Raw genomic sequence first — 9740 nt, forward strand, 5'->3', positions numbered from 1 at the left:
ATCCTTTTCCTAAAACTTATCAATATTTTAAATACTACAGAATGTCCAGACACTGATACCACCATTTATTTGTTTATTTAGTTAAGGTTATTTTTATATAAGGCTTTTCTGCAACCCTTTTCACCTGATTATTCTGCCTATTCAAATTATTCAATATTCATTATTATTATTATTATTATTCAAACAGCTTGAGACAACAATCTCTGGCTACACCTCCCTTTTATTTTACCAAACTTGACACCATCTTTGGGTCCTTCTTGTGGGGTGCTGGTAACAAGCCCAGATTCTCCTTATACAGATTGCAGCTCCCTGTCAAAACAGGTGGTTTTAGATTTCCAAACTTTCCACTCTACCATCAGGCTATAACTCTTAGCCAAGCAGCTCAGAGACTCCTTCCCTTGTGTGGTACAGCCCTGGAATGACTCCAGCTGGAAGCAGAATTGGCGGCTCCTTCACCCCTTTCCAGTGGCTACACACAGATTGCTACAGATTCCCTAAAGAACAATGCCCCACTACTGTGCCAGCTGGAAATACTTGGTGTCTGATGTTTACTAATTTTAAAAATCACCTCCTTTTACATACCAAGGTCTCTTTGTGGGGTAACTCAAAACTCTGTCTAGCAGGCAGCCCTGTCCCTGGCCAGATTGTATTACAGCGCTTTTGGATCACTGATGTAACTTGTGTCAACGAACCTTTCTAGTATAGACAAGGCCCAATATCCTGCCACCTACAACAAACACTGCAAAACATCTTAAAGATTCTCAAACAAGGGTTACTTCCCTGTACGAACTAGCTGGAGCTTCAGGGAAAGGGAACAAGGGATACTGTTACAGTGCAAGCCTGACTTTGTAGCCTGACTCAATGGTGTTAACAGTTGCTTTTCCTTCTCTACCTTCACTACACGGTGATAAGGATGTTTGATGCTGGGCTAAGCAGGCTGAGGTGTGTGTACTTGAGACTCTTGGCCTGTCACAGCAAACCGACTGTACCAGGCCCCTCAACTGAGTTAGGCAGAGGAACGCTTCTCTACCCCTGGTTTATTCATTGCTCTGGGGCTTAGGCATGGGGATGCCCAGCCTGTGGCTGAAGGGCTAATGCTCAGAGGCAGAAATAATCATCTGGGAACTGTTACTGCAGAAATTTAGGCACCAACTGATTGTAGGCACCAGCATCAGCTGAGCACAGGTTTGTGGAGCCTAGTGCGTCCTGATTATGGGATTTGTTTTAGGTCCCTAAAGTGACAGGTGCCTAAGTCCTCTTGTGAATCCAGCTTGTGGTAATTAAGGGGAGCGACACCCTGCCAATAACATCACATAAGGAAGCGGTTCACTCATGACAGCTCACATTGGGCACTGAAACAACAAGAGAGGATGAGCCTGACTGCAGGGCACCAGGCTCTGTTAAAGCCCAATGAAAAAGCAAAGTAAAAACTCTCTTCTCAGTCTTCTGGCTCTGAGCTCTGTGGGGAGAGACTCTGCCTGGGCAACACCAAGTACGCTGTGGTGTTACCAAAACCAAACACACACGGATTGTCATCATGTGTGTGCGCTTCTGTAGCCCAATTGACACTCAACCTGCAGTGTATACACAGCCTATGTCGGTATAATCTATGTCACTTGGGAGTGTGACTAAGCCTTCCCTTGAGTGACGTAAGTTACGCATACCTAAGCGCCGGTGTAGACAGTGTTATGTCTGCAGAAAAAGCTCTCCCAACGACATAGCTACCACTGCTCGTGGGTGGTCAAGTAAGTAAGTCAGCCAGAGAGCTCTGTAGTGTAGATGAAGCCTCAGAGTCATTGCTCTCTGACAAACCAGGGAGCGGGGTCCTGTGACACTGACAGCTCATCTGAATGTGTGTGTAGATGAGGAAATATCGCAAAGAGTAACAGTCTGTAGTTCCAGGGAGGGAAGGCCCATCTACCTGCTGAATCCTGCAGAGACATTTCCAAGCAACGTCTGGGGCCCTGGGAAGCTCTCAGGTTTTCCAGCATCCACGCCCAAACACTAGGGAGAGTTCCTGTTTTCTGTGAAACCTTCCTTTGCTGAGGCCGCTTTGTCCATTCAGCCCAGGGGTCCCACAGCCAGGGAGTTTGACTCGGTTCTGTTCATTTGGGTCTGTTGTTAATCTATTGCATTTGTACCGGAATGGAATCGCTGCCTGTTCCTGATGCTCCCGCCAGCTTCAGAAATGAAAGTAACAACATAGCTGGGTGTAAGCGGGCAGCACAGTCCAGCTGGGGCGTCACGACCTTTCCTCAGTCCCAGGCTCTGAGAAAGGCCACAGCGCCTCTGCTGAGGGGAATTAGCAGCCAATTTAGGAGCCCACAGCCCTCGGTCTTCCCACCGGCAGGGATCTTAGAGCAGTCTATGGTCCCTGGCCCTCGGGCAGGGCGAGGACGGTGAGCACAATGCCCTCTGGCCAGTAACATAAAGGACGGCTATTATTCCCTGGGTAGTGAGGCAAGGGGTGAGGGGGATGCAAGCCCACCTGAATCCTCTGCGTCCCAGCCCAGGGCCCTATCAGTGGCAATGCCGTTTGCCACTGAGTCAGCGGGGCTCCCGCCACAACACGCTGACGGGGGTTTCACCCTTTACTCAGCCACTTGCTATGGCTGTCCCTGGGCCACTTCCTCCCACTCAATCCCAGGGTACCTGTAGCCACGTAGCCCCTGCCGGGTCGCTAGGGGAGGTGGTGAGAGAGAGCGTCCAGCGAGACCCTCACCATCTACCGGCAACAGGTCTGGAAACACCTGAGGGTCGTCTGTGGACGGTAGCTCCTCCAGGGCACAGGGCCCCAGAGGTTCCTCCGGTCTACTAGGGTCCAACCACACTGGTGGATCCTCCACGCCAGGCAGCTCCTCCAGGTCAGGACCGGCCTCAGGGGGTTTCTCCCATCCAGTGGGTGGGGTTGGCTTCTCCGAGCTACTAGGGTCCAGCGGCCCTACCCAGTCACTAGGATCCGGTGGCCCTCTCCAGTTCTCCAGGCCAGGCAGCCCTACCCAGTCACCAGGGTCGGGCAGCCCCCTCCAGTCACTCGGGCCTGGTAGGTCCAGCAAGATTTGGAGGCTCCAGGCAGCAGGCTGTCTACACCAAACAGCTGTGGGGCCTGGGTCACACCTCGGCTACAGCCTCCAGGAAGACACATTTGCCTCCAGTGGCAGCTTCCCCCTAACTGAGCTGCTGGACCTGTCTTTTATACTGCATGCCCTGGGCCTGGCTCCACCCCCCTGCTCCAGGTGGCTGGACCTGCAGGTCCTGGTTCCGTCCAGCGGGGGCAGATCCAACCCCCTGCTTCCGGGTGGCTGGACCTGCAGGGCCTGATTCTGTCCAGTGGGGGCAGAGCGAACCTTCCTCCAGCCCAGGCTCTGAGGAAGGCCACAGTGCCTTGCTACACTGGTAAATTACAGTAACAAGAATCCTTGTAGCAAGCTGATTAAGGAACGGATCAAACTCTTAAAGAAACATACCCGCGCTGCCAATGAGTGACAGCTGTGGTGCCAACTCACTCAATTTCCCACGTGATGCTCAGCTCTGCACTGTTTTTCCTGCTCTCCAAGAATCTGTAAAATAAAAATAAATTATATGTAAAGGCACCATCCTCCACGGCTTCCAGACCCAGTGGGTGAGAGAAAGAGCCTCACATGTTCCTGGTTGTGTGTGGGGGGGGGGCAGTGGACAGGGCTGGACACTTCACAGACTGTCAGCTAGAGACCTGGGCTAATTGATGAGTTTTCTTGTGCAACTAAAATACAACATCATCAAAGCCCCTGGCCATTGTCCCTTCATGCAGCTGCACAGTCTGAGACACCACTGGCAGGGCCCTCTGGGGGTGAGAGTTCACTCACTCTCCACCTCCAGTCTGCTGAGACATCCAGAAAGCATCTGCACTAGTCATGCTGGTGGACTTTGTGGTGTGGACACCAATTCCCCAAGGCACAGACTAAGCTCCGTCCATTAACTGTGCTGAGACACTGAACTTTATAATGAAGGGTTGTGTTATTTCAGGACAACTGGATCCATTCAAACCAGCTCAAAGTGAAGGAGAGAGAGGAAGAATAGTCAGAGGCCAATATGGCTCCATCAGGAGCTCTTTGATAACATGATAGTCAAAAAGGAATCCTACAAAAAGTGGAAACATGAATGAATGGCTCAGGAGGAGAACAAAAGAAAGACAGACAGACAGAAAGAATAGTGCAAGCATGTAGGGACAAATCAAGAAAGGCTAAGGCACAAAATGAGTGACACCTAGCAAGGGACATACAAGGCAATAAGAATTTCTATAAATACATTAGTAGCAAAGGAAAGATGAAGCAAAGTGTAGGTCCTCTGCTTAAGGAGAAAGGAGAGCTAACAACTCACAACATCAAGAAAATTGAGTTGTTTAATGCTTACTTTGTTTCAGTCTTCACTAAAAAAAATTAATTGTGACCAGATGCTTAAAACAAACCATATTAACAGCATGAAAGAAGGATCTTTGGCCAAAAGAGGGAAAGAACAGGTTAAAGAATATTTCCATAATTCTGTATTCAAGTAAGCAGGGCCTGACAAAATTCACCTTACAATACTTAAGGAACAAGCAGAATCAATCTCTGAACCATTAGGGATTGTCTTCAAGAAGTCCTGGAGCACAGGTGAGGTTTCAGTGGAGTGGAGCAGTGCAAACATAGTACCTACAAAGAGGACCTTGGGAATTATAGCTCAGTCAGCCTAACTTTGATACCTGGAAAGAGACTGGAACAAATTATTACACAATCCATTTGTAAGCGTCTCAGGATAATAGGTTGATAAATCTTAGCCAACATGGACCTGTCAAGAACAAGTCAGGCCAAACCATCCTTATTTCCATCTTTGACAGTGTTACTCATCTAGTGGATGGATGGAAACAGTAGATATCACATAGCTTGATTTTAGTAAGAATCTCCACACAGTCCTTCATGACATTCTCATATACAAAGCAGAGCAATATGGGCTAAATGATACTATTAAAAGGTGAGTGGACAACTGATTAAAAAAAATCACACTCAGATAGTAGTTATCAACAGTTTGCACTAATACTGGGAGGACATATTTTGTGGGGTCCCACAAGGGTCTGTCCTGGTTCTATCACTATTCATATAATGACTTGGATAATGCAGTGGAGAGCATGCTTATAAAAGTTGAAGATGATACTGTAGCACCCTGTACCCCATAGGACCCCCTGTATCCCATACTCACCACTCTTACATGGTTATGATATGTTTTGTACAAAGCATGCTTTGTGAGGTATTATTTGAAAAGTCATAATCTACTGACCATCATTGTCCTGTTAAAATGTGTGTAACAACATTGTATATGTAGTTATGAGATATTGCTATGTGATTGTTATTGAAATGTATTGTAATTTTGGTCATCACCCATAAGCCAGTGTCTCAGAGACAATGGCAAACTGGCTCACCAGCAAAGTATTAGAGCCATCACCTGTTTAATCGGACATTCAACAGAAGAGGGGAAGGTATAAATAAAAGAATTGACAATTCATATGAAGGACTGACTGGAGAGCACATATGCCATGGAACTGCCTAACCCCATAACCCAGCAAGGACTTTTCCTGCACGGGGTTGAAGAAGGGAAGAACACACAACACACAGATTACCTCCCCTCTTCACTTTACATCTCTCTGCTCATAACATCAAAGAATACCTGAAGGACACTGAATGGAAGGGCAAGGTCTCAGACTGAAAGGAAATCCAGCCAGTGAACTAAGAACTGAACTGCCTGCAGCATCTGGTAGGGTGAGAAAGCTGTTTGCTTCAAATCTTACTTAGCTTGGTAAAATTTAGGAATTAGATTGTTATTTTATCCTTTTATTTTCTTTCGTAAGCAATTCTGACTTTCATACAGTTATCACTTATACTCCCTTAAAAACTATTTTTCTCTGATTAATAAACTTGTTTAATTGTTTATCTGAACCAGGGTGCTTTTGTTTGAAGTGTCTGGGGAATCTCTACTCAGGTTAACAAAGGCTGTTGCATATTCATTACCCTGTGATGGAAAGACAATCTTTTAATGAGCTTACACTGTTCAGGGAGGTGGGGGTTTGAACAGTGTAAGATGCACATTTCCGGGAAGCCAGGCTGGGACTGAGGGGTACGCAAGTATCTCCCTGTATCTGTTCATGAGTGGTCGGGAGAGCATTCATCTAACTTTACTGGGTGGGCCTTTACACGCTAATGTAGGGGTTCTCAAACTGGGGGTTGTGGCCCCTCAGGGGGTTGCGAGGTTATTATGGAGGAGTCGCAAGCTGTCAGCTTCAGCATGTGCTGGTAAGGATTGCATGGCATTGGGATGGTGGGGGGAGTTAATCACTTTTTGGGAGGGTCATCACAGCCTGAAATATTTTCAGAAGGCGTTGAGCAAAAAAAGGTTGAGAACCCCTGTGCTAACGGCTGTGTGAGCAGAGCCTGGAAACGCTGCTTTTCACTAGCAGATCGGTGTAAAAGACACCCTGGTCTGGAGAATTAAGCAGTTCAGCAGTTCAGGCTGGGCACAGGATTCATGTACATAGCTGGGGAATGACTTTACATGCTGGTGGCACCTGGAGAAGTTTGTTGTTTATTAGCAAAGCATGCCAGGATGGACAGCTAAGGGGACACAGCAGCTCAGGTTGCCCTCTGGGGAATGGCACAGACACCACCCTGGGTGGGATTGCAAGTACTCTGGAGGAGAGGATTAGAATTCAAAATGATCTTGACAAATTAGAGAATTGATTGGAAATGAATAAGAGGAAGTTCAAGAACAACAAGTGCAAAGTACTGCACATAGGAAGGAAAAAAAATCAAATTCAGAACTGCAAACTGGAGAATAATTGGCTAGGCAGTAGTACTGCTGAAAAGGAACTGGGCGTTATAATGCATGACAAACTGTACATGAGCCAACAATGTGATTCAGTTGCAAAAAAAGGCTAATGCCACTCTGAGGTGTATTAACAGGAGCATTGTATGTAAGAGCTGGGAGGTAATTGTCCTGCTCTTTCTGGCACTGGTGAGCCCTCAGTTGGAGAACTTTGGTGCCACACTTTAAGAAAGATGGAACAAAGTGGAGAGAGTCCAGAGGAAAGCAAGAAAAAAAAAGGGTTTAGAACAGCTGACCTATGAGGAAAGGTTAAAAAGCTGGGCAAGTGTAATCGTGACAAAAGAAAAGTGAGGGGGGCACATGATAACACCCTTCGAATGTTTTAAGGCTGCTTGATCCCTTAAGTTAACTGCAGGAGGTATTTATAGTTATTTCTGGTCCCCTCTAACTTTCCTAATGCAGTTGCAAATTATAGGCAAAATTCCTCATCAGTTAGAAATATCCTGGCCAATAACCTGGTTTCCAGGTAGCAAATCTGTCTCCTCCCTGCAGGAAAGCTGCTCCTTCACCCCTGCAGCAGGTGCCTTGTTCAAAGATTGCTGAGAGGACTACCTCTCTCAGCCACGTGAAGGGTGATGGCTGAGACCAGGGCCTCACCACTGCATATAGGAAGGTGTCAGTGTGTTTCCAAGTCTCATCCGGGTAAGAACTGGTGATCTCACCATGAGCCCATCTACACTAGCGGAGTACGCCATTGCAGAGCCAGGAACCACTGGTTGCACTATTTGTCCTTGCCATGGTACAGTATGTCCACATTTACAAATGTGTTTTTTGGAAAACATATGCCAGGTCATCTCCCAGCAATAGCTCTGAGTGCAGATGCACTAATGCATTGTGGGACGTTTGGAGTGCCTGCCACGTCAGTGGACTAAGCTAACCCAGAAAAAGATAGACTTATTCTGGAATAAGTAAAAACAATTAGAGTTCTGTAGCACTTCAAAGACTAACAAATTTAATTTCTGCAGGCATAAGCTCTCATGGGCTGTAACCCACTTCGTCAGATGTAAGGAATAGAAATCACGGAGGCATATGTCATGTGGGCTGGCTTGAGTGGGGGGGCATTTAGTATATTGTGTGACATCAGCATGGCAGAATCATAATAATCCATGTGGGATACGCTCTGTCAGGTACTGTTTGGAAGGTTATAATATGCTAAGTAAGATAATAATACTTATGTTCATGTGTAATATGTGAAATGGAAGTTATAGATGTATTTGAGATATCTGTATTTTAAATTGTTCTGCCTGGGCAAGACCCCAGATAGGAAGGCTGCAGAACAATGGCCTGCTTAATGGCCCATTAAGGCATTCCCAGGTGCAAGGGGCCCAGAGGGAGAAGCCAGCATCACCAATGAGTCACTAGAACCTGCTTACGTGATTCTGGACTCCATTTTAGCTCTTGTAAGTTTCACAGGCCACATGGCCAAAAGACAGAGGGTATATAAGATCAAACAACAGAATCCATTTTGTCTATGTTCCTGTCCAGCTGCAGACACACACCTACCTCTGGATCTATTCATCTTGCAACTGAACCGAAGGACTTAGACCCATCCAGGTACTGGATGTGAACCAGAGGGAACTATACAAGCCTGCAACTCCACAATTCTTCCTGAAACCTGATGTAAATGTACTTTTAATCATTTGTATATCTGTGATTTACTTTAACCCTTTAACATTTCTCTCGTGGTTTATTTCTTTCTTTTTTACAATAAACCTTTAGTTTAGATACTAAAGGATTGGCTGACAGTGTGGTGTTTTAGGTAAGATCCAAACTTGTATTGATCTGGTGCTGTGGCTGACCCTTTGGGGCCAGAGAGAACCTTTTTAGCAGAGAGTTTAAGTAACTGGGCTCTTTGCTGGACCTGATGCTGATTTGGAGGCTGGAGCTGGAATGCAGTAAAGGAGGCTGTGGGCCATTGTGGACTTGCTTCGTGATAACCAGTGAGGGGAAATCAGAAGCAGTTCGTGGCTGGTTGGGAAGCCGGTCTTCAGTGTCACCCACCAGCGGTGGGAGAATCTGCTCTCCTTTTGCAGCCTGCCCTGATCTTGGCATTCTCAGGTGGCTACCCTGGGCACGGACGGGTCACAGCATATATATATCCAAGGGATGTAACAACAATGGGGGAGATGGATGAAAGCAAGATCCATTCAGTAGAGTACTTGAGGCCTAATCACAACAGTTGATTAGAAGGTGAGAATGTGTGAACAGAGGCAATTACTTCTTGTAATGAGAGAACCAATCCAAGTGCCGATTCAGACCCAGTTTGATTGTGTCAAGTTTGCAGATGATTTCAATTTCAGCAGTTTCTCTTTGAAGTCTGTTTTTGAAGGCTTTTTGTAAGAGTATAGCAACTTTCAAGTCAGTGACAGAGTGTCCTGGGAAATTGAAGTGTTCTCCGACTGGTTTATAGATGGAATAAGTGTGTCCCCACACAGTTTTCTGGAATAGCTATAAATTCATCCCCTTCTTTATTCCAGAATAGAATTGTCCTGAGTAGAAAAGCTCTTAGGTCACCCCAAGATGAGAAAAAGTGGGATACGACATTTTTAACTGCATGGATCGCAGCATTAATGCCAGAGTTAGAGATCAGAGCAGTATCTTCTAGTGTTTTATAGATTATAACTCATGGAAGTTTCTCTTTATTGCCAATTTAAACATAGGCTGAAATTAACACCTAGTGAACCTCAACATGAGCTCTGCCCTGTAGTAACATTCGGAGGTGCGGGGGAGAAAAAAAATTGAACATGTCTTGAAAAGTCAGTTTAATGTACTTTAGGACCATCGACAGTAAAACACCTTAATCATAAACTGATGGTTATTACAGGTGTTACCAGAGGGCTGAGCTAAGG

This window comes from Emydura macquarii, unplaced genomic scaffold (assembly GCF_026122565.2).
Source record: "Emydura macquarii macquarii isolate MOO-44397 ecotype Brisbane River unplaced genomic scaffold, CSIRO-AGI_Emac_v2 contig_2822, whole genome shotgun sequence".
Taxonomy (NCBI): Eukaryota; Metazoa; Chordata; order Testudines; family Chelidae; genus Emydura; species Emydura macquarii.